This window comes from Emys orbicularis, chromosome 7 (genome assembly GCF_028017835.1).
Source record: "Emys orbicularis isolate rEmyOrb1 chromosome 7, rEmyOrb1.hap1, whole genome shotgun sequence".
Lineage (NCBI taxonomy): Eukaryota > Metazoa > Chordata > Testudines > Emydidae > Emys > Emys orbicularis.
Genome location: NC_088689.1, coordinates 124,368,893 through 124,394,647, shown reverse-complemented (window position 1 = coordinate 124,394,647; position 25,755 = coordinate 124,368,893).

Sequence of the window (25,755 nt, the reverse complement as noted above, 5' to 3'; positions counted from 1 at the left end):
GTTAACTAACGTGATCAGATGACTTGACACCACTAAGAACAGACTGCTAAAATTTGGAGTTACTTGTTTCTGTTTAAGGGTGTGCCACCAATAATTTCAAACATGATTCAGATCCTAGGGAGATGTAACGTGTTAGTAATTCAGAAAGAGCATGCAGTAATTCTAATATTTGTCACTTCTCAACTGCACACCTTAAAGCACTTTTCCCAGGTGGATAATATCCCCATTTTATAGCTGAAGAAACTGAGGCAGAAAAAAGCAAAAGGACTTGTTCTAGATCACACAGTGAGTCAATAGCAGAGCGAAGCGTGTCTTCTGATTCCCATGTCAGTTCCATGCACCAAAACATGCTGCCTTTCTCACCGCTGGTCCGCGCCACCTCCTGTTGGTTCTGGGGATTAGCTCTGTGAGGCCAATGCCCCTTCCTGCAGTTGCACATCATCTCTCTGTCTCTCTCTGTCTCAGTCCAGAGCCCCTCTCTCACTCCCGCAGCTCCTGCTTTCTCCTCGCCACTCAGCCCTCTGGCCAGGTTTGTCAGCATGGCATAGAGCCGGCTATGCTGGCTTTGTATTACCTGGGGAGGTCCAGGCTCACCTACAGATAACCAGTTAGAGAAGGAGGCTAAGTCAGGAAAGAAAGAAAAAAAGAAAGTTTCACCCACCAATATACACTGCGGCTGGCAGTCCTGTGTTTTGAGTCCTGTCAGTCACACACACAAACTCTCTATAGAAACACTGGGATTAGAGGTGATCGGAGAATGATTTTTTTCCCCCTAAGATTTTTCTGATTCAGTTTTGGGGCTTTGGGTCAAATGAAAATGTTTAGATTAAAACAACAATTTTTTTTTTTTTTTTTTGACAAAACCCCAAATGTTTGGTTTTGGTTTTTACAACAGATTATTTTTTTGTCTGTGAAAAGCCATTTTGCATTAAAAAAAACCCCAACAAACAACATTTTGATGGAAAATATTTGACCAGCTCTACCTGAGATGCCTTTATACTCAAGGAGACAGGCAATCGGAAAAACACCGTCCTTTGCTCTGGGATCATGTTGTGGAATGGTGTAAGTTTCTGCAAGCCATTATGAACAATGTAGCGGAGAAGCAGAATGGAGGATAAGCTTGGTTGTGTAATTTGGAATGACAGAACAACAACATACCGATAAAGTTGCTTAGAGGAGTGGTCGTACAGCAATGTATTCTACTTGCTGGGCAATGCAGTGAAACAGCAGATGCAGTCATGTATTACCTGTCCTGCTAAAAGTAATTGCTAGCTCTGCTTGTTACCAGATCATTTCACAGATTGACATGGGGTATAAGAGACATCAGTCAATGAGGTCTATCTAGATCTAGACGTCTCGTGTTTTTTTCAGGCAATGATAAATCACACAGTCTCTTGCATTCACTTTCCCATGACTTCTGAAACGGCAGAAAGTAGAAGAATAACTCTGGGTGTTGCATTTCCTTAATAAAACTCTGTACGCCCAGCTGCACGTAGAATGTCTGTACAGGTGTACTGAACCAACTCCATCCCTTGTGTACCTCCCTCCACTGGGGTCAACGGAGGTACACCAGGGATGAAAATGACTCCTTATATGCATATACAATTGTCATCAAAGCCATTGCAATCACCTGTTTCTCAAGCCAAGGTGTGTATATACAGTGACTTTACAGTGGGCACATAGAGGCCTGCATACTCCATGCCAATTAGTTTCCATAGTAACTACTATATTTCACAGGTAGAAAAAGCAGAGGGAGCTTTTATAAAGGGCCAGAAAAGCCATTGGCAAGTAAGCAGCATCTGCTAAACAGGGGGACAAATACTGGTCCTGCAGTTAAAGCCTGAATGATAGATCTTTAACTGCAGGACCAGTATTTGCCCCCCTCTTTGTCCATGGGAAGTGTGTGGGGAAAGGATTATTCCCTCTCCCCCAAACTACAAATAGGCCCTGGGATGTTGGCATGGCCAAGTCATGGTACCACTCCTGGGTCTTGATGAGTGGTAAATACAGACTGTTGCTTTCACCTGCACCTGGTCTGAAGACGACCTCTGAACAGGCCCATTAGCCATTCCCACATTTCACTTTCTGCCAACAACCTCCTCTGGTGAGTGTCCCGGGCACAGAACCCCCTGTGTGGATGCCCTGGGGCCACTTCCCTCCTGGCACTTGGAACTAGAGATGGTCGAAAAGTGTGTGTCTGGGTGTGGCGGGGATGGGGGAGTATGTAAATTCAACTGAAACATCATTTTATTGTTTCAAAATTTCAGCCATTTTTCATTGGAAAAAACAAATCAAATGTGGAGACATTTCAAGCAGCTGTAATTGAAATTGGGCATAGCTGTTGCTATGGGCAGATCCCACTGATTTGTATGACTCATCTCGAAGCTCCAGAGAGATCAGTGCTTCACGTAGCGCCTATAAATAAAGTTTCATTTATTTGGGAAAACCTGAACAACATCTTGATGGCTCTGCCAGTGGTAGAATGTTTTCTTTAATTTTTAAAAATTACATTAAATATTTTCACTGAGAAATGTGACCTTTTTTCAAGGAAAAATGTTCACCATTTTTTCCATCAGCTCTAGCCTATGTGGATACTTTAGCCATAACTTGTGGCCAGGAGGAAGACATTAACTGTTCCCAACGTGTAGACTCAACGTGTTTGTATGTATCAACAGATACACACACTGCGTAGATTAAATATGTAACAATCCATATTTTCATGTGTTGGTATAATCATGTGTGGGGGGAGGGATAGCTCAGTGGTTTGAGCATTGGCCTGCTAAACCCAGGGTTGTGAGTTCAATCCCTGAGGGGGCCACTTAGGGATCTGGGGCAAAAATCAGTACTTGGTCCTGCTAGTGAAGGCAGGGGGCTGGACTCAATGACCTTTCAAGGTCCCTTCTAGTTCTAGGAGATAGGATATCTCCATTAATTTATTTATTTTTATTTATTTATTTATTTATTTATATACACATACAACACGTGCACATACATTCATGGGAGAAAGGAAAGCTATTTATGATATATCAAAGTCAAAATGCAGGGTAATTGTGTTCAAGTGGAATCAAAGGTTGGTATTATGATTAAATAGCGTTGCTATCTTTTAGGAGAAATCTGGTTCTAGACAAACAGCACAGAGGTCATCAACAAAATATAATTTAATCCTTAGTTATGAATTAATAAATATGTTTTAGATTAATTTAAATCCACAAAGAGACTTTGTGTTGCAGGACTATTTATCATAAAATTTATTAGTTTAGTGTTCTGGCAGGCATTCAGTTTTTGCAGTCCTCAAGGCAACAAGCATTTTATAAAACAAACAACCCCACCCCCCATTCATTTACTTTTTAAAATGTTTTGTTTTTTTTCAATAATTCCCCCCCTTTTAATTGGATTCCTTTGAACTCGTGTATCTGCTCAAACCCAAAAGTTTTAGGAATGCCACCAGCTCTTTTTGCCTCTTCTCAGATTAATTCCTCTTGAAGCTTAAGTTACAGCTTCTCGCTGCCCCGTGGTTAATTCACCCTGCTCCGAGCAAGGAGTTTGAGCCATATGGCAGAGGATAAGAAACTGAGAATGCTGGTTTAATATTAGTTTGGACTTGAGATAATAGAAACATAGTGAGGGGAAAAACAGGTGGATTTCTTCCAATCATCGCTTACAAACCAGCTGAAATAATTTCGGAGGTCCTGATTCAAGAAAGCACTTAAGCATGGGCGGGTGTTCATCTTTATTCAGGACAGCATTGACTTTAGTGGGATTTAAGCACAGCCTTAAGTACTTTCCTGAATAGGGATGCTGTCCTGAATCACGGCCTCAGTGGGTGTGTGACCCATTTGCTGGCATTGCAGCATTTAGGAGTGTAAATAAGGTAAGAAACAGCTGGGAAGATATACAGTTCTTTGGGGGGCGGAGGGGAGGGCTCTGTGTGCCTAAAGACGTGCCAGTGTGGGGTGAAGGGTTCTGCTGGATGATCCAGAATCCATCGAGAGATTGGGTGTGGTAGGCATGCCCATTAGCTGTCTGGTGCTGACTGGGTGATTTCCATTGTGGGCAGGACACACCCAGAGTCACTCTCTGAGAGTGGAACCAATGGGAACTCAAGGGGAGAGGGGTGGGTTTATAAATAGGAGGAGTGACGGACGGACTGAAGAATTCAGCAGGGAAGCAGGACGTGGACCAGAAGGGTCTGCTGAGAGGACTGTATTCCAAGGACTGTTTGTTTGATTAGACGGCAGGCTCTCTCCCCTGCTGGAGAAGACGATGACTAGAATTTGCTGTGATTGGGGGGCGGGGGGAGTTGAAGGAGATTGAGGGACTGTCACTTGTCTCCCAGATGTTAAGGAGCTGGTGTACCCTACAGAGGGCTTGAACGCCATTCCGCAGAGCCTGGGAAGGGTAAATTCCCCAGAGCAGAGTCCTAGGGCAGTGTAAATATGTATGTGCATGAACATAATTGTATTTTGCACTGAACTTGTGGTAGCAGCAAGCACTAAAACTGGGAGAACCTCCCCCGCCCCCCGAAGGTGTTGTCTTTTAAAGAGTTGTTTTTGACAATAGTCACAATTGTTTCATGGATTATAAATAAACTGTTATGGCTAGAGAGAGCGCGAGAGAAAGTAAATGGTTTGCTGTTTAGAGCAGCTAATGCAGCCCCGCTGCTGCTTTCAGTGTCTCCCTGCTTGCTATCAAGCAGCCACTCCCACAGCTTCCTACCTGTAGAGTTTCCTTCTCTCTCCCTTTGATTCTCCACGGGCTTCTGCTTTTATCTACACCCCAGAAAGGCTGATTTAGTCACATGACCGTCCTGTCATGTGACATTGTTCATTTTGTCCACCTGGGGAAGTGAGCGAAGTGGATCACAGGTGTGGTTGGGCCTGTTGCCTCTTAAAGGGCCAGTCACCCTGTGATGTGATGAAGTCGGAGCAAGGTAGGGTGACCAGATGTCCCGATTTTATAGGAACAGTCCCAATTTTTGGGTCTTTTTCTTATATAGGCTCCTATTACCCCCCACCCCACCCCCTGTCCCGATTTTTCACACTTGCTGTCTGGTCACCCTAGAGCAAGGAAACAATACCGTATGTTCTAGATTGGGCCACTTTTCTCTTTGTTGCAGAGCACCAGCCAGAGTTGAATAGTCCAACAGCATTGGTACGATCCATACATGAGAACTGTACATAGACTCTCTCCCAGGAATTTGTCACGAGCCAATTGGCGGTAGACGTCAGATGTGCTTGCTCTTGACACGCTTCATTCTTTTTATCAAAGCAATAATTCTTTGTCTGGAGAACACGACTCCACCATGCCAGGTGTTGAGACCGTAGCACCAAACAGCAGCGCTGGCAGCTGTTGCAGCAGATTTCAATTTTTCACCCAAAGCTGGCTGTGGGATAGGATGCCAGATGAAATTAAGGAGCTCCAGATAATCAGAATTTGCATCCCCATAATAATGTATCATTTGTAATGACCATTCTCTGCAAAAAAATCCTTCCAGATGCTCTGTTTGAGGCATGGAGTAATCACTTCAATGAATGACCCTACTCACCTATTGACTAGGGAAGGCTGTTAGGAAAGGTTAGTGAAATTGGTGGGCAGGATACACCATAGCCGAGATCAATGAAACATGTTTGTGTAGTTTATCCCGGTAAACTTTAATAGAGAGGGTGGGTTCTTGTCCATAGGAACTCCATTCTTTCCTTTCTTGAACGGGACAGTTGATTTCTGACCATTTTAAACACCGGTGAAATAATTTATTTTGTCTCTGTTCAGGTTTCATTATGGAGAAACGAGGAAAAGATCTTGAACGGTGTCAAATCGTTTTTACTTCCCCCACTTTGCAGTAGCGTTTCACACTGTCTGTTTAGATGCCAGCCCAGGCCCTGAAAGGGATTAAAACTCCCACTTGTCCTGGAACTTAGATGGAAGCTCTAAGGAGCCAGTATATTAGCTGAATTATGCCTGCCTGCTTCACAGCCTGTGATTTAGCATGCCATTGAAAAATAAAATTGCAATTTGAATATGATTGAAACCCAGGTTTGAATGAATTAAATCCTTCCACTGAAGATGTACAAGGAAAGGCAGGGGAAACAGTACAGGTTGCTCTGTGTTTGTTGAGCTGAAGAAATGCTCCTTGCACTTTGAGTGGAAGGTGGTGACGTTTGCAATGGGCCTTAGTTTTTATGGGAGCTTGTTCCATAGTCTCAGACTGGTCCTCCGTCTCCTGCGTAGATGGACTCACTCATTTTAACTCATGTAGGGTGGTAGGACTCTGCTGTTTACCCAACACATATTGGAACCCTGCAGGGAGATGCTGATTAATTCCTGCTGGCTCATTGTATCCAAGGGTAGCATGATAAATCCCCCCTGCATGCAAGGGAGGTAGGAGTAGCTCTCTCAGGGAGCAGGAACTATGATAGATGTGAGCATGTAATAATTCCTGAGCTATAAAACCTTCAACAGCTAAGTGGAGGCGGAAGCATGGACAGAGGCTTCTGTTGTGTTATTGCTTTTGAATTACAGCTAAGGCCAGAGCCCAGGAAGCAGGCAGTGAGTGTGGACATCTAGCTAGCTTGGGCACTGAAGCAGCACCAACTTCGGCGTGGACTAGCCCTGTGACCCTGGGTTCCATGCTGTGTGCCATGCTGCAGCGGCTTCATTGCTCCAGTACCTGAGCTTGTTAGATTACAGCTAGTTCGGGTGTGTCTACATAAGCTGCGATCACCTATGGTGATTGCAGTGTGAACATACCCATTGATTCAAGCTCTGGTGAGGGTGGGTTTGAATTCAGCCTGTTGACCTCTCAGCTCTAAAGGTTCCTTCCTCGTCCCTTTTCACATCTATTCTTGGAGTGGGATACTGATCTGAATTTAATCTAAAATCCATTGTTCCCTTCTCAGGCAGCAGGTAAATGATGCAACTTCAGTGTCCTCCTGCTCCCCAGAATAAAGCAGGTTTTTTGAAGAGACTTTTTTTAAAATTATGAACAAGTCTCCTTCCTCCCCTCTTTCTCATTCTGCGACATATGCACAAGCATTTTTCTTCACTTCTCAATCAGCTCCTTCCATCATATTTGGAGTGACAAAGGCCATTCTTCTAGTGCTGTAATCTAAAGTTTGATTGAGTCGACTTAGCTTTTTAACTTCAGTGTATTGTCTGAGCGATTTGCGTTAGGATTTTAAATCAACTGCTCTTGACACATGTACCACACTCCGTTTAAAATATTGGTGGCTTAAACTACCCAATATGCAGAATTACGTGAACACTTGGATTTTATGATATTGGCATTCTGCTCTCTAATGATCAGCAATGTAATATATTCTGTGCAGGAACCATGGTAAAGTTTAACTGCTGGCCGCAAGAGTCACCATCCCCTAATGCTCATGACGTTACTCATTGCATATGGTGTCCTAAAGCACATCAGGTAAAACCTACCTACTAGATTCCGTTTATCTAGTACGATGAAGCACTTGTTACATTGCTCGTTTACTGCTTAATGCTTTGTTGTTTTTTAATTATTTTTTTAAGTAGAGCAATTTTGTTACTTCCCACGGGTGTAGTTATTGTTCCTTTCAGAAACCAGGCATAAGCGTGTGTCACTTTATGCTGTCCAGCCTTCTGTTCCAGACGGTTTTGCCTTTCTGCAACTGGCTGAAATCTTTGGTCATAGTGGCTAGCAAGGAATGAGTTATAAGCCACTTTGGCTGCTCTTGGATGGGGGAACACATTGATTAGGGGCGAGACTGAGCCTTTAGACAGTCTTGTACCTCTCAAAGGCTGTGGTAACTTCTCCCCCATGGTAAGAATGTGTTCTAGTACCTCCCCTCTCGCTCTTGGTAGGAAGTCAGCAAGACCAGTCTTGGAAAAAGTGCTGCTTGCATCTCCACCCCGGTGCCTGGCCAGCATGTAGATGTGAGGAGGAATCAAGGCCCTCAATGGGCAACACCCACAGATCAGTAACGACGTTCTGTACCAGATCCAGTCCCAGGTGCCCTCGACCACCTTTGATTACTTCAAATACCCTTGCTTTGTTCCTTATTGCTCTAATATCCTTTATTTCATTTATTCATTGGCTCCTGGATACAGTGGTGATGAGCACCCTAGAGAAAAGGAGGCAGGCCGGCTAGAGCACATTTTGCATTCTTTCTTAACAGCTTTGATAATCGGAGTCCAATAGCCAGATTCTGAGCTGGCATAAACAGGTATCGTTCAAAGGAAGTCAATGGAGTGATGTTGATTTACACCTGCTGAGAATCTGGCCCCAAGACGTTAACAGTTCAAATTATGTTCTGTCTCCTTTGAAATTAACACTTTTCTTACAGAATTTCACTGTTAAGAAGTTTCTCAAGATGTTATCTGTTCAGTCACCCCAGATTTGTCACATTTGCAATGGAAATTCAGGATCACTTCCTTTCTAGTCATTTTTTCATTACTTTCTCCCCCACCTTTATACTTTTCCTACATTAAGAACCTTCACTGCTAGTAAGAATAACTCAATTTCATTCATTTCTGCTTTACCTTCTTGTTCAATAGATTGTCTCTCCATTGAAGATGTTGGCTTCACATCAGAGGCATACCCTTGATCACTTTTTAAGAGACTTAATGATTTTTGCAATTACACGTACTAGGGCAGGTAACAATAACATCTTCCAATGACTTACCAATTTCAGAGAGCTGGTAAATCATCACAGGTTGGTTTGAGTGCATGGTTTATGGAAGTCTGATAGTTTGTTATGCATAGATATGGTTGGTTGTTATCATTGTACTTTGAAAGGAGATTGTGGTTAGTACCACACTGGAATCAGTAGCATTTACAAAGAGAATATTAAAGTTCTATTTTCAAAAGATGATCAGTCTCCTAATCTAATAAAACCTAGAATTGCTTCTTAGGGCTCAGGATGGGTGTTTTTTTTTTTTTTTTTTTTAACTACATTGTATTGTGCAGAACTGCCAGGACTGCACCACACAAGGATAGCAACTTTAAAACCAATTTCTTTTTCTGAGTCGTCTTCTTCCTATACAGAGATAGATCTCCTCAAGTTAGCTAGTTTTGTGCCTTTCCTGAGGTGGCTGAGTTCATTTGAACTTCCTACTGTTAATACAACTCTATCAATAGTGTCTCGGTGTGTGAGTAAGGAATAGAGGACTGGAGCCTACCTGTCCACTATCGAATAGATTCTGCAAGATGGCCAGCCCAGCTTCTGGGAGTGAGAGAAAACAAAGTTACATTGTTTGCACTTACGTGTCAATTTAAATTCTCTGGCATGATGATTTTAAAACTATTGCCTCTGAAAGACTATTCATAAAGGGTGTGATGGAAAGCTCATTGAAGTCAATGGGAAATCAGTGGGCTTTGGAGAAAAATAATTATAATTATTTATTATTTCCATTATTGTAGTACATAGGAGCCCTGGTCGTAGACCTGGATCCCATTTTGTTAGGCAAACACGAACAAAAATGTCTCACAACTGGGAATGGAAAATGGCTGCCTCGGCTTGAAATGTTCTTCTTGGAAATTCCAAGAAAGAAATTCCAAGAAGTAAAAGCCCATCGTGGTAATCATTGGAAGCCGTTCTTTTGACCACTGTTGCTAAGGAGGGAGAGGAGAGAGAGAAATATTTACTCTGTTTTCTTCTGCTTTCTGGAGGGCCAGCCAAGAAACTGTCCCACTGTGACATAATACAACCGATATCAAAAGAACCCCACTCTGCTGTGTGCTGTAAATTGTCCCCTTGCATGATCTTTTTGGAAAGATTTTTCTTGTCTGATTGCAGACCGGTTATAAGAATTTGCGATATACACCTGTCCCCAGCATAAGAGTTTTCAAGCAAGCATTTTATAGTCCAGCTTTTATAAAAGTCCAGCAGCATTTTAGTCCAACCTGTACAGAAACTAAATGTACATGTCTTCCAGTTATCAGGAGATAGCTAGAGTTTATCCAGTTTCCAAATATGGTGTAGAAGTCAGACTGATATTTATGACCCTGGACTGCAAAGGGGCAGAGACAGGAAAAAGAAGCAACGTATTGGTAATTTTGCTCTTATTAACTGTCATTGCACTAAACAATGAAATGCCTGATTGTACGCCATTGAAATAAGACTCCCACTTATTTCAATGGGCTTTAGATCAGGTCAGTACTGACCCATAGAAGAAATCCATTTCCACAGCTTAAACAATGTTAAAATGAATTAACAATGCAGTAGGTATCTGAAATAAACAGAGAACTGGGTAATAGATTCAGGAAATTCAATATTTCAGTGCCAAAGCCAATCCTCAAATTTCATAAAATTTGGATGAACTTCGGTAAGTGTATCACAGATACCTCCAAGGAGCAGAGGAAACAAGACAATCTTGGCCATTTAGCCTTTCTATAAAATTCCAGACAACTTTCTCCACTGCCACGTAAATTCACCCCTATAACTGGGCAGATTTCTTGATGATTTATTGCCCAGTTCATGGGTGTGATGTAGATGTAGTACTATGTCAAGCATTAGGTCTCCTGTGAGTCAGAATTATCCACTAGGCAGAGGCAGAAGATGAAAGAATGCACGGTGAAAAATTTCAAGTTTTGTGAGTTTGAAACGTTTCAGGTCAAGCCAAAGCATTTTCAAATTCATTGAGTGCTTTTCTCCTTGGGTCGCTGGCAGCTAGAGAATTTGAAGGAGAATTCGCCCTCCTAGCTCAATGAACACTGGTGGCAGCACCAGCAATAGATGTGAGCTGAAAGTTCGTGTAGTCCCAACACCATCCTAGCTATGGGTTGGTACTCCAAGACATCTTCCTTGATTATGGGGACCGAGGAAATTGGAACACTCCTCTAAAAGAGAGTACTTGCAAGAATGAAGCTGTGTTATTGTCTATTCAGTGTTCGATGCTGTTGGGATATAATTCTTCAATGTAACTTTCTCAAGGCTTCTATTTCAAGAATGCAAAGGCTGCCAATTCTAAGACTCAAAAGGCTGAACACTTAAAATATTGACAAAATTGCATGCCTCCACATATACAGTAGTTAGAGTATATGTGGGGTATATGTGTATGCACACTGACCTCTACTGGATAGACTCAGAACTGCTCAGCCATGTTTCATAGGACATAATTAAAGCTGGCCAGAAAACTGGGATTTTCCCCATGAAAAGTTTCATGGGGAAAATCCTTTTTTTTTTTTTTTAAATATATATTTTCAAATTGGGATTTTCCAATTTGTCCGTAAGAAATTTTAAAAAATAAGGGGAAGTGGTTTTGAAACACTTTCTTACTGTTGCCCAATTTTTTCCAGTTGGCACACAGTATTAAGTGTTGCAAGTGTTACTTTGAGAGAGAAAGAAGGCAGGAGACTACAGGGCATAGTGACAACACTTTGGAAAACACAAAAGCTATTCACTGGTATTGTCATTTAATTAACAAACTAAATCACAGCTGTCCACAATTACAGCTAGCTTTGTGGCTAGAACCCAGCATGCTATTTAATGGTGGAGAAGAGTCATTTGCAACTATAAGCCACAGTGGGGTGATTGATGAAGGAAGAGAGGTGGCGGAATTGGAACATTGGTCTTGATCCTGCAGTCCTTACTCAGAGAAAGGGAGGGCTGTGTGTACTTCATAGTCAGGCCCATAAAGAGGCTTGGGACAGTGAGAAATCTGGAAACACAGAGGTAAGAAAGAGGGGGAGTAAAGAGAAGATCTAAACGAATTGAGGGACACTTTCACCTCATAAATCAGGTGAGTCTCATAGCCATGAAATCTGGGATCATTTGCAAAATCTTGCACCAGCAAAATCATTATATTCAGCCCGCAACTGGAGGAAAACAGTGAGTGTTACAGCTAAGGGGGTGGAGGGTAAATCTCCTTGCTCTTATGGAATTGTGTGATTTCATAACCGAATAGCTGCTTGTATATCCAAATATTAATATAATCATTTGCAAATACCTTAATCAACTGATTTTGAACACTAACACCTGTTATCTGAATGGAAGAACACATTAAAGCACTGGCGTTAGAAAATCTGTCATATAGGTCCCAATCTGATAAACTTTGACACCTGCTTTAACTTTATGCACAAGTGTAGTCACACTAAGTTTGCGGACTTGGGACAAGGCCATAGTCATAGGACTGCAGATATGGAGCCGGACAGTCAGCTGATGATTTACACCAGCTAACAATCTGGCCCTTTGTTCTTAGCATAATTTTTCTATCCTGGAAAACAGTTCAGACCACTAAAAGTATAGTGTTTGAACAAGGTTTTGTTGTTGTTGTTTGCTATTTTAAGTGTGGTGTGGTCATCACCCTAAAAGCTCCATTCTGTGAATAATTATTTGCTTGGTGCTGGATTTGAAAACAAACTTCCCAGGCTATGAATAACACTGCTTTGAAAAAGTGCACAACAAAAACCTTCGCACTGTGCTAAGGAGTCTAAATTGCTTGAAAACATCTCTGCAAAGAAAATGCAGCTTTCATCTGACAGGCTGTGGAAGATGGTTTGACCTCTCGCTTCCTTTACATGCTTTGACTTAGCATTTCATGGAAGTGTCCAGCATAAATTCTTTTAATGCAAATTTCCATGTCAAAACTACAAACAGATATTTGATCAAAGGTCATCTCTCCTTTGTGTTCCTATTTGATATAGAAATTTCTATTTCATCTCTGCCTGTCATGGTCAGTTAAGGGAACTGCAACCTGATGGGAAATTACTCATGCATTTCATGTCCTCTCTTGGAAGTTCTTTCCCCCCTCCCTCTTCATATCTTATGGGTGTTTTAATTTGAATATGTTTTCATTTTTAATGGAATAGTTAAATTAGCTTTCAAAGTGCAGCAGTGTGCTACTGAACATTGTCTGCTTATTAACTCAAGCTCAGTTTACTGGAGATGATACCCTGGGAGCTGATAAAATAATTATCATTCTTTTAGCGGTGGCTTTACTTCATGCTTAACTCGTACAGCTTGTTTTATGTGGCAGTGTCTAAAGCATGGAAATGGCAGTAAATAAATTTTTTGGGGGGTGGCTTATTTATTTTTAAACACCGCTTGACTAGTGATACATAAGAACGGATTCTAATGGAAATTCTTACATCAGACCTGTCCCTGCATGCATGTACTAACAGCCCACTCCTGCATCAGTGACTGCCGGATCAGACCCTAAGTTCAGTAGTGAAGCCCTGATCCCACAAAGACTTCTATACATCTCTCTCTCCACTTATAGGGTCCCCATTACCATAGTATCTGCACCCCTTTAATGTATTTGGCCTCACAACATCCCTGTGAAGAGCTATTGTTACCATTTTATAAATGGGGGGAATTGAGGCACAGAGAGATCCCATGACTTGCCCAAGGTAACACGGGAGGCCCGTAGCAAAGCAGGGAATTGATCTCAGATTTTCCAAGTTGGAGGCTAGCACCCAAACCATTGGACCAGCCTTCCTTCCTCTTCTGTGTTCTAGAACTACTCACAGTGCATAAAGTTAAGCATAGGTTTAAGTCTTTGCAGGATTAAGCCCTTTGTGTGTGTGTGTATCTGTTTATATATCTAAACAGAAAATTAAAATACTATTTTGAATCTAGTTGAAATCTTGGGTTTGGTGACTTGTGTCTTTTTATAACCTCTTGTTTCTGTTTCACTGTTAAAATATAGAACATTAGTGAGACAATAAAATATAGAACGCCTAAGTCAAAATATGACTCTTATATTTTGCCAATTCACTACCATTGTCCATTATGGCTTCAGTTCAGAAAAGCACTTAAGTACATGCTTAATTACCTTTAAGTCTCATGGGATTTACACGTGCTTAAAATCAAGCATCTACTTTGGGGGCTTTCGGGTGGGGCCAGGCATGAGGGGTTTGGAGTGCAGGAAGGGGTCCGGGCTGGGGGGTGGAGCTGAGGGGTTCAGAGTATGGGACAGGGTTCTGAGCTGAGGCAGGGGTTTGGGGGTGTGGGAGGGGGTACAGGCTCTGGACTGGGGGGTGTGGGTTTTGGGGTGGGGCCAGAAATGAGGGGTTCAGGGTGCAGGAGGGGGCTGGGGCAGGGGGTTGGGGTGCAGGGCTGTGTGAGGGCTCTGGGTGGGGTTGGGGATGAGGAGTTTGGGGTGTAGGAGGGTGCTTCTTCTCATTGAAGTCAATGACACGACTTCCACTGATGTTAATTTTGCAGGCCTCTGTCATGAATTGTTTTAGAAATCAATGCTTTGCACATTGCCTATTTAACATTTAAAACCTGTATTCAAGATATGTCTCATTTTGGGCGACTGAAAGATCAGTTCCTTGATCAGAAGCAGGAACATAGTATTGAGATGACAAAGGCCTACCCAGTGGCAAATACTGTCATGCTTGCAAGCTAAATCATACCTGTTATGAATAGACTGGCATACAGCGCAAGGCATGCCAATGAAACGGAGGAGGCGAGCCATTGCAACGGTAAGCCACAGCGGGGTGGTGTGTTACTTGGCTACGGGGACTTGTCTGAGGTGCTGTGTGAGATATGTGGTTGAAGACCAAAAGGCAGATTCTGAGCTCGGTCACCATCCCCCTATCTAAATCTGGAGCCATGCCACATTTACCTGGGTCTAACTGAGATCAGTGGTTGGTCCCATCTAGAAAATGTTATGCTTAAACAAAGCACACGAGATCTTTTATAGGGGAGAAGGCAACATGCTGCATTTATTGAGAATACAGCAGTTAGCATATGCTAACCGGTTACTCCTTAATTGGTGTTATTTTTTGATGTAAACATTCCAAAACACCTCTCAGAGGGTCATTCGGCCCCGGATTTGATTTAATCAATTGTCTTTAGGGGTGCCAGCCTCTACCTCAGGGTCATCAATCTGCCCTTCCTCAATCATGGATGCTTGTTGATGGTTCTCTGGTGTCAATAAGTCTTGATAAGTGTCTTCGCTCCTCCTTTCTTGACCATCTGGTTAACAATGGCCTTCACACCTTATCTTTTCCTGATGCATGCATTCCTCATTCACACAAACAGTCTTTTACAGAGACCTTTGAGAATACAAACAGCAGTATTTTATATCGAGCAAAAAGACATTGTAAATTAAACCTTGCTAAGTTTTATAACCAAAACAATTCACACTGAGGCCCAGGCCTTCAACGTTCCTCTAATTTACTTAACAAAGACACAATACAGGATCCTGTCTCTTACTAACTAAACCTTAAAACAAAGAACTAAAAGGGCCCAATTTGTAATGCATATGGGAAACAGAATCCCAGAGTCCCAGAGGGTCATTCCTTTCTGCTATTCAAAAAGGGTGGCTGGCAGGATGAAATCAAATCATACTTTAATTCTCATAGTACAATTATAAAATTCTGCTCCTACAGAAGCATGCCAGCAGCTTTCCTAATGCACACCTTGGTGTGGCTTATTGCTTCCAAAGCATGGCTACGAAGTAATACAAAGACATAGGGGAGCCTGTACAATATATTACTTTGAGTAACCCAGAGTCTTTCTGTATCACTACGCCAGAAGAAAACGTTTTTAGACAAATGGCTGTGACCTGTAAAGCCCTAAAATAGCCTGGTGCCGGCTTACCTGCGGGCCCAGTTCTCTCCCCAGGCCATATTGCCACAGCTGTGCTCAACAGGGCTGCCCAAGCTGGATTCCCCCCTTGCAATCCTGGCAGGATTTTTGGAGAGGGCCGAGGGCATGCTACCTTGACTATGAAGGGGCAGAAAGGAATTGATGTAGGTGGCTGGCTGAGTTCCTGTTTGACATGATTGCTGGGAATTTTTAGTGTGTTAGCAGTGAAGTCAGGGTGCCAAAGGCATTGGAAAGGCGTCTGTTTAACATTTTACATCCAAATAAATAAATAAGCAATTGAAAAATGTTGACATGAAATATGACTAGGCAAAGGCCAAATCCATAGATTCATAGATTCTAGGACTGGAAGGGACCTCGAGAGGTCATCGAGTCCAGTCCCCTGCCCGCATGGCAGGACCAAGTACTGTCTAGACCATCCCTGATAGACATTTATCTAACCTACTCTTAAATATCTCCAGAGATGAAGATTCCACAACCTCCCTAGGCAATTTATTCCAGTGTTTAACCACCCTGACAGTTAGGAACTTTTTCCTAATGTCCAACCTAGACCTCCCTTGCTGCAGTTTAAGCCCATTGCTTCTTGTTCTATCCTTAGAGGCTAAGGTGAACAAGTTTTCTCCCTCCTCCTTATGACACCCTTTTAGATACCTGAAAACTGCTATCATGTCCCCTCTCAGTCTTCTCTTTTCCAAACTAAACAAACCCAATTCTTTCAGCCTTCCTTCATAGGTCATGTTCTCAAGACCTTTAATCATTCTTGTTGCTCTTCTCTGGACCCTTTCCAATTTCTCCACATCTTTCTTGAAATGCGGTGCCCAGAACTGGACACAATACTCCAGCTGAGGCCTAACCAGAGCAGAGTAGAGCGGAAGAATGACTTCTCGTGTCGTGCTCACAACACACCTGTTAATACATCCCAGAATCATGTTTGCTTTTTTTGCAACAGCATCACACTGTTGACTCATATTTAGCTTGTGGTCCACTATGACCCCTAGATCCCTTTCATGACGCCATGTTGGCAGTATTCCTGATGCTCTCACCAGAGATTGTGGGGAGTGTGCATAACCCAGACATCGCTGTCAGTCCCTTAGTCCTTTCAGGGACTTCTTGGAAGCAGCATAAAAGGTCAGGGACAGCGACAAGTGTTGGAAGCGAGGGGTGGTGATGCCTGATAACAGGAAGATAACATGGCTTCACAATGGCTAGGCAATGAGTTTGCTGTGCCTACGGTTTACTATGCCAATCAGATCCATCTCGTTGTTTCCTGGTGCTCCCTCAGTCTGTTTGTATCCCACCTGTTTCTCATTTATACTTAGATTATAAACTCGTTGGAGACGGAAATGAGTTTTTGTTCTGCGTGTACAACGCCTAGCATGATGGGCTCTGATTAGGACCCCAATGTGCTACCACAATACAAATAAAAGCCAATAACAATTATAGAGAAATAGAAGTGAGAACCAAGGATGGTGGTCTTTTTTCCAGACATTTTTCTTCTCAATGTTTTCACTAAACAAAATTCAGAACTATTCAGGCAACAAAATGAACCTAATCTAGTTTTAATTTATTTCTGAGTAATATTGGTCACACGTGTATGTTTTGTGGGGGAAAGTAACCATATGCTTTTAAACTATTTCCCTAACATTTGTACAGAAACTAACCTTGAGCAAATATTGACTCTTTCAGAAGGCAGGCCTTGAATCATCTGTATAGGTGAAAAGATACGCCATATATATAATTGCTGGTTAACTGATGACTTAGACTATTTTTAGTGCTATGTAGTGAAGTGAGATGTCTTTCCTGTGTTTGAACTTATAAATAGCAAAAGAAACCAAGTGTATAAGCCTTTTAATCAATATTGTTTTAAAAACTATAGCTGAGGTTTTAAATTTTCTGTACAAAAACAACAAGGAGTCTGGTTTTTTACCCATGAAAGCTTAAGCCCAAATAAATCTGTTAGTCTTTAATGTGCCACCGGACTCCTTGTTATGTTTGTGGATACAGACTAACACGGCTCCCCCCTGATACGTGACATTTTCTGGACAGTATCAGGTGTAATTTGCTACAGACCGACAAAACAGTCAATCCCAAGCAAGGATCGAACGTACTGTCTCTGTATGTAAAACAGGTTTCCCAAGCTCTAGTTCCAGAGCTATACTTAATCAGCATCCCACACCAGCAGAGCACCCCTGCAGGGGTGTGTATGCTGTGAACCAAGCCCCGGTGCTGACATGATGCATGTATGTCTCCATCCTCCCTTCTAGACTCTTGTGAGCTGCTTGCTATACTGGTATATGTGTTAGCTTGGAATTGGCATTCCAGTGACTTTCTAGAATAACAATCCTTGTTCCATGCTAGTTTCTATTTGTGCTGGATACAGCTCTGTTAACTAGTATGAGCCTTGATCAACCAATCAACCAGGTGCGATCAGGCTACAATTTGTAATACAGCACCCAACTGAGTTGTAATAACTGGGCATTGAACACATCCTGAGCCTTTTCCAAGGACTGGGGCTCTGGACTTAGAGGGGGTTTATTCCAATCTCTTTCCTTATTGGAATAGGTTAATGTGCACGTGGTCAGTGGTTTGACCCCCGCCCTCATACTCAGTGAAGACAATGGGACTGATTCCACGAGGAAAGGTGGGAGGACTGGGCCTGTTGAATGTAAAGGAATCTGGTCCCAGCGCACCGTAACTGTCCCACCTTATTTTGTTTTTGTGGCATTAAGTTAATGAAAATATGTGCCGTGATGCATCGCAGTCATGAGAAATTGCAGGATACATCTGGAGATGGTCACCTAATTAATGCCACTAATGTCCCCTGGCAGCCACTGAAATGATCTAGCGGTGCACACAATGCAGCAATGACTTTGTTTTTTAATGGACTGGAACAGCGTGACTGTACCTGGTGTTACTTCCCAGCTCCCCAATTATTAGGTCTGAGATGACCCCTCCTGCACCAGTCCCCTGAAGGCACTGAATAATACAAAAATAACAGGAGTACTTGTGGCACCTTAGAGACTAACAAATTTGTTAGTCTCTAAGGTGCCACAAGTACTCCTGTTATTTTTGCGGATACAGACTAACACGGCTGCTACTCTGAAACCTGAATAATACATTCTTCCTCCGAAAGCCCCAAAACACTGTAGCTAACCTGGGTTTCAATAGACCTGCACAATGAAGGCACCTCTGACAACCTAGACCTGTTCAATCTGGCTGTGGCTTCACTGATTTTCCCTCCCTTTAATGGGAGGTAAACACGCTGTGCTGATTGGGACGTACACAATCATTGGGTGTGATCTGTTAGGTCTGTGGGGGCTTGCTGAATGACCACAGAAGTCAGTAGGAGATTGCTCTCCATCTGATCTCTGCAGGATTGGGCACTCCATTAATGCTTCACCTTCCTGTTTCTGCATCAGATCCTCAGCTTAGGTTCTGCATAGATCTCTTGAAGCCAATGGAGCCAACCACGGCTTACACCCGCTGAGGATTTGTCCTCTTGTGTGTGCCTGAGTAATGCCATCTCTAGAGTCCCCTTAGTGTCATTACGACAATCTTTGATATTTACAGCAGAAAAGTTAAAAAAAAAAAGGGGGGGGGGAACAATTTGTGTTTGAAACCCGCAAATATCTGTGAAATAGCCAGAGGCCACCAAATTCTGAGCTCGTTAGTCAATGGGTATTTCACCATTAACATCAACAGGGGCAGAACTTTTACTTTGTTTGTTTTATAAAAGCATGAAAACCACAGGTGTCCAAATTACCTGCGGAGCCACATTTGCATCAAGTGGCTGCATCGTATTATTGAAGGAAAAGCAACATGTCTCAGAGCCAGTGTATGCACCGTTACCTATGGTGTGATGCAGGCTTGCCTTGGTAAGAGGTCTTAGGTGATAATAAACAAGTGAATCAGTAAAATCATGTATAGAACCTGCTAAGAAGGAAGATCAAAGCTGCTGAAGAGCTATCTGACCTGTCATATCTCCCTTCTTATCTGGAAGTCAATGCAACTACTGTGTGTTTCCTTTGAATTGGGGCCTTCATCCTGCTCAATAGTTTACAGAGAAGATACCAGGGAAAGGAACACACATTCCAGCATTTAATGAATGCTACTTTTACATTAAAATATACTTAGGGGAAGGTTTTCAAGGGCACAAATTGGTCTGGACCATCAACTTCAATTGGGAGTCCAAGGGAACCTTTTGAGCCCTTGCAAATCTCCCCCTTACATAAGTGTTTGCACTTGGCTCTCTCGTAGCAGAATGATCAGAAGTAATTCTGTGATCCTGTAATTCCCATCAGCCAGATTCCTTTTCCTTCTGGGCAAAGCCCTTAAAGCAATGTATCCCCTCTTTTCTCTTGTCTCCCCATGTTACCTCCAAGCATGCAAGATGTAATGCGTCTCAAGTGTCCACACACGCTTGTCTTTTATTGAGGAAGACTTGCTTAAACCACTTTGTCCTTTCACTGTCCAGGGCCAAGTCTCCTCTCATTTGTTTAGGGCCTAAACTTTAGACTGATCAAACAGTCTCAGCTGCTTCTATGTCAACGGTTTCTGTGCACTTTTTTCCTCCTTGAGCAAGCTTCAAGGACAGCAGATGGCAGCAGTGCACTGTCAATTAATTACAGCCACATCGACATAGAAAAGTAAGATGTGGAGCAAAGTTTCCTTTTCATGCCCTAAATGTTGTTCGGGGCAGTATCCATCCCTGCTTTCATTTTTGGAACACATCTTAGTATGATGTTCCCGTGGTCGGTTCTAAACTTAATTGCACTAAATATTTGCCTAAAAATGTCAGAAACGACACACCGAATCTAACTTGCAGAGACGAGCCAGAGAATTCGTAGTTCTGGCTGTGCTTAATTCATTTTTGTGTTGCTCCTGCTGCTGTTAGTAGTACACTTTGGTATGAAGTGCACAGGTGTTGTACCTACAGGTTAAAGCCAAAGGCTAAGGTCTTCCAAAGAGACTATTGATTTGAGGGGCCCCCAATTTGAGACACCTTAAAGGGGCCTGATTTCCATAAAGCGCTGAGCACCCACCCTCTGAACGTCACGCCCTGTAAGGTGTCTCAAGTTGGGACCCCAAATCACTAGTCATTTGGGGAATTCTCAGCTGTTATCCTTGCCCTGAGAAGCTGATTGTACTACAGATCGAGCCCAATAATTTCCCTAATATTAGCCAGGGAGAGGGAACCCACCACATGACTCTTCCCAGCCCCATGGGGGGTGAGTTAGCCGCCACCACGGCACTGTCTTATCTACACTGGACTCCATGGGAAGCCCTTCTTGAGGTTAAGGTTCCAAAGCTTGGAAGGTGCAGAAGGAACAAGGGCTGGGCTAGGGAGGCCAGAGGCTGCATTAATTTTTCTGCCGACCCTTCTGTCCTGGGAAAACCTTCTTGGAGGATGGGGGCCTTAAGGCTTGGAGGAGAATCACTGTTCAGAGCCAGAATCAGGCCCACGGTCAATAAAACCCAAAGGTTCTGACAGTTCCATTCAAAATTAGGCAATCAGACAAGATAACATTTCTGATACCCAGCATCAACCACGAATATTAAAATCATCCCAAGTTATGAAAAGTTCAACAACAGAAGAAGAATAGAATGGAAGGAGGTTAGAAAAATATTCTGGGCTGTTTTTCCTCCTTTTTTTTTTTTAACACCATTTTTACAGCTGCATAACTCTATACATCACTGGAATTGCCCCTCCTCAATATCGGTGTAAATGGGAGGAGAATCAGGATCTATGCCAAGGGTATTGAACCACGGGGATCAGAACATGAGGTTCTCGTGGCCCTTGCTGTGTTCCAGGAAGGGCATTCCTCTCTCCTTTCCTAGGAAACACAAAATATAAATCCCAACTCTTTTTAAAAACAGTGTAATTGCAAACCCCCTCACATTTCTTTTCTTTTTAAGAAATGGCTCTGTACAATGGCTCTGTAAAATAGAAATCCCCTTACTGAAACCGAAACAGTGTTACACAGGAAAGGTTCAAAGCACTATAGTTTAAAATAAAGAAAGTACAGGGCTTTGGACCATTACTGTGGAGCACCAGTCTTTGTCTCCAATCCTGAAATCAGATCCATGCAAGGGTGTACCCATGTGGGGTGAGTGTGATACCCACATGGATCTGATTGCAGCTGCATATATATATAGAATACGAGCGTGTGTCAAAGACTTTGCTTGATGAAGCTTCCAGTTCAGTTATTTCAGGAAATGTATCCGTAGCTGCTCCTGGCTGGATTCTCCCCCCTGCTTGACCTCCATGCAGATGCAGTGGAGAGAAGGAGACCGTGTTGCCTGGCCCTGTAATCTCTAACTTACATCACTGGTGTAACGTCCCTCAGTGACTATAAGCACGTGGAGAATTGGGTGTAACTCTACTCTGCCTTGCTCCATCTCTCTCTGCTGCCAAGGTAGGAGGGCAACTGATACAGAAATTCCCTTCACCACTTCCACCAGCAGAGAGTTTCCCTGAACAGGGGAAATTCTCCACTGGCCAGTTTAAGTCCACTATTAAGCAGGTGAAGAGTCTGGCCCCATGTGTGTGAGCTACAGAAGATAACTGGCATGGCCTAAAGGAAGGAAGTTAATGAAAAATCCTGAGAGTTGACCAAAAAATGGTTTAATTTGGCTGGTTGTGTTTCAAAAGAACTTCAGGACAGCTTATGAACCATACTAATGTGCACCGGGGTGAAATATTGCTTAATCAGCTTCCGTCCAAAATAAATCAATTGAAGCAAGTTCCATTAATTCTCTGGTCAGCAGTTTATTCTGTTACTTCAAATTGCCATGTTGGTAATGTTTTAATCTCATGAATAAGTTTTGTTTATGATGATGTCTAAGTATTTATGAGTTTCATATTGATTTTGGGGCCATCAATTTACCTGTTAGGCATTGGGTCACTTCAGAAATTATTAGCACAGTAGCTGTGAACAAAAAGCAATAAAAACTCTTAATGATTGATTGGTTTGCATGTTTGTGCAATGAGTTCCCGCAAAGAAAACGGACCAAAATCTAAATCCCTTTATAGATGTATATTGAAAAAAGGAGGACTGAAAGTGATTGTTGCAATATATTCTATAGTATAAATAAATGTAGTGTTGGGCAAACCTTTTCATTGTTGTTTATTTCAGTTTCACAAGTGCTCAGTTAAACTGGCACTAAGTAATTTTTTTTAAGTAAGCATTTTAAGCAGCTTCTTTTACTTTTATTGTTGGCAAAGAAGGTATTTCTGTTCTGTTGTTAAATGTGTGTGTGTGTGTGTGTGTGTGTGTGTGTGGAGGGGGGTGAAATCTAATGAAACAAAATAGGATTCCCGCTAATGTATTCTAACAATCTTTCTGCTAATATAGTTGCAATTTTTGCAAATAGAAATTGAAAAATGCAGGACTAAATACGTGCAGTGTTGTAGAGGAAGACTGGTTTTGTTGGCAAGGCTTTGGCCAGGTTATCTGGGTTCAGTTCCTCACGCTGCCACAGAGTGACCATGGGCAAGTCACTGAAGCCCTGATCCAAAGTCCACTTAAGTCAGTAGAATGACTCCTGTTGACTGCAGTGGGGTTTGGATCAGACTCCTATCTTGCCATGTTTCAGCTACTCATGTGCAAAACAGACCTTCTGTCATCGCCCCCTCCAACTCCCCACCCCGGTTCCTCTTGGCTATTAGGTTTTAAGTTTTCAGGGCAGTCTCTTTCTCTCACACTGTTTTTTGCACAGTGCATCCAAAATCAATTGGGCCCTGATGTAGGTGGTGCAAATGTAAATAATAATCTAACGTGTACTTCGACATGGCCCACCAAGTGAACACCTCTGGCTTGCTGTCCCCATGGGCTGTCAAGTTCAGAGTGAAGAAAATGAGAGTGGAGTGGCCCCCGAAATTGCAGGGCGAGGAAATGGTGCCAGTACGGCATGCTCGCTCCCTTCCCCTGAGTCCATGAAAGCCCAACTATGCAAAGTCGCTGAGGTCAGGAGTCTGCAGCCGTTTGGGGTTGGAGCAGCTGATATATACGGCAGGCTGTCCTTCGGTTTCCTCCATTGATGCTCCTTGTAGTGCTAACTTCAATTCCATGCATGCACCCTCCCTGGAGAGGGCTCTAGGATGGAGGTGCTGGCAGAGGAACTCCAAAGAAGATGAGCAGCCAGGGAGTGGCGGCCAGGCTGGGACGCATTGTGGAAAGGCCAGTAGAACATGTGCAGCTCCCAGGTCCTGTTGGGGATCTAGCTTTGGGACCTGTATTTTCAGTAATTCAGCGGCTCTTGAAGTCGGCTTAAATTTTTTAAAAATTCCATTCTTTATTTTATTGCTCAAAGTCTAGAGCTTTGCATCATAAGTAATTCTGTCACTCCCCGTCTGATGGGATTAGACAGTCCCACTTAGACTACATTATGCCGATGGGTGGCATTTATGGTTTTGGGATGCCTGCCTTATGCATGGCTTTGCCACTTGTGTGAGTAATGCAGATCATCCCCAACTCATGCCAGTAAAACCTTTACGCTGTGCCCTTTGTGACCCAAGTGTGACCGCTAGTGTGCGTGGCTTAATCTTTCACTGTTACTAATTTGTCCTTCATCCTCCTTTGTTTATACAAATCTCCAGACCACACCCATCTTGTCTGTTTGTTCACCTGTTGCATATTGTTTAAGGGTTAAATTTTCAAGTCTGTCTATATTCCCTTTTCAAAAGAGTCTTGGGAGCCTAAATCTGATTGACAGTCAGTTCACACACACACACACACACACACACACACACAAAGTGCATTTTTCTGGGCACCAAAACTATTCATAAATTTGGGTCGTATTTGGAGAATAGTTTTGGCCAGAAAGAAAAAAATACTTGGGGAAAAAATATTCTGAAACGTCGAAACTGTTTGTTTTGACACTTTCAGAATGAAACAGTTCAACATTTTGTTTTGAATAAACATTTTTGAAATCAAATGTCAATTCTGGTCACTACCCCAAGCTACTAGTCCTGAAGTGTGTCAAGAAAACCCCCAAACCACTGAACCGAGTGTAAACAAAACCTGAAACTTGGGAATTTAAAATGAACCTCCCAAGAGCACTGGCATGCAGGATGTTACCTGTAACTCAGGCTGCTCAGAGGAAGGTATGGCATATTGCCTTATAAGATCATGAAGCAGGATCTCAGTGGAAAGTCTGCAAACCAGATGAGATTGATTAAACAATTTTTATTCAACTGGGTTGCACATAAAAATTTTATTAAAACCTCAAGTGCTCAATTTATTTCCTTGGTTTCTTTTGCCTTTCTTTTTTTTATTTGGTAGTGATAATTACTACATTAGAAATTAAATGAACCTCATATACTACAACTTTCAGACCGCCTAGGAGAGTTGTGAAAGTGATTTAGGGAAGTGACTTTGCTATTGTGCTTAATCGAGTTACAGTAATTGTCACCTATAATTTTAACTTGACTGCTATGTGTTGAATCAGAAGTTTTACCAGGGGATTCTTTGTCACTGAGCTTCTCTCTCGCTCGCTTTCTCTCTCCTTTTTTTTTTTTTTTTTTTCAAAACACATCAGCTGAAAACAAATCAACAAACACAGATGTGCAGTTAACAACATTATTGCTTGGTACCCCATTGGCTTCTTTACCAGCCTGATGTGCTGTAGTACGAGATGACTTTCAACAGCAGTGCATCAGCAAATGCACTGCTATATTGCAGAAGACTAGATCGTCAGCTGAAGCAAATCCCCACAGCTCCATTAAAGTTAATGGAGCAATGCCTGTTTACACTAGATGAGGATCTGGGGCCAGATTTATAAGGGTATTTTGACACCTAAAGATGCAGATAGGTACCTGACTCTCACTAACTTTCAATGGGAGTTAGGCGCCTACCCTGCCCAGGCACTTTTGTAAACCCCACTAGGCACCCATCTGTATCTTTAGGCACCTAAATACCTTGGTAAATCTGGCCCCTGGTCCTTAATTCCAAAATATATTTGAAGAAGGTGGTGCTTCTGGACATGTCCTCAATACTGTGAACTAGGGGCACCTGATGAAATTATGGGCTGCAGGTTTAAAACAAACATAAGGAAGTATTTCTTCACAAAACACACAGTCAACTTGTGGAACTCCTTGCCAGGGGATGTTTAAGTTTCTCAAGTAGCTTAAAAGTGAGGTTGATCAGAGCAATTGGTTGATAGTTCTTTGGGACATCTGCCTTCTCTCTAGGCTTGAGAAGTGCCACTACATGTGACCTTC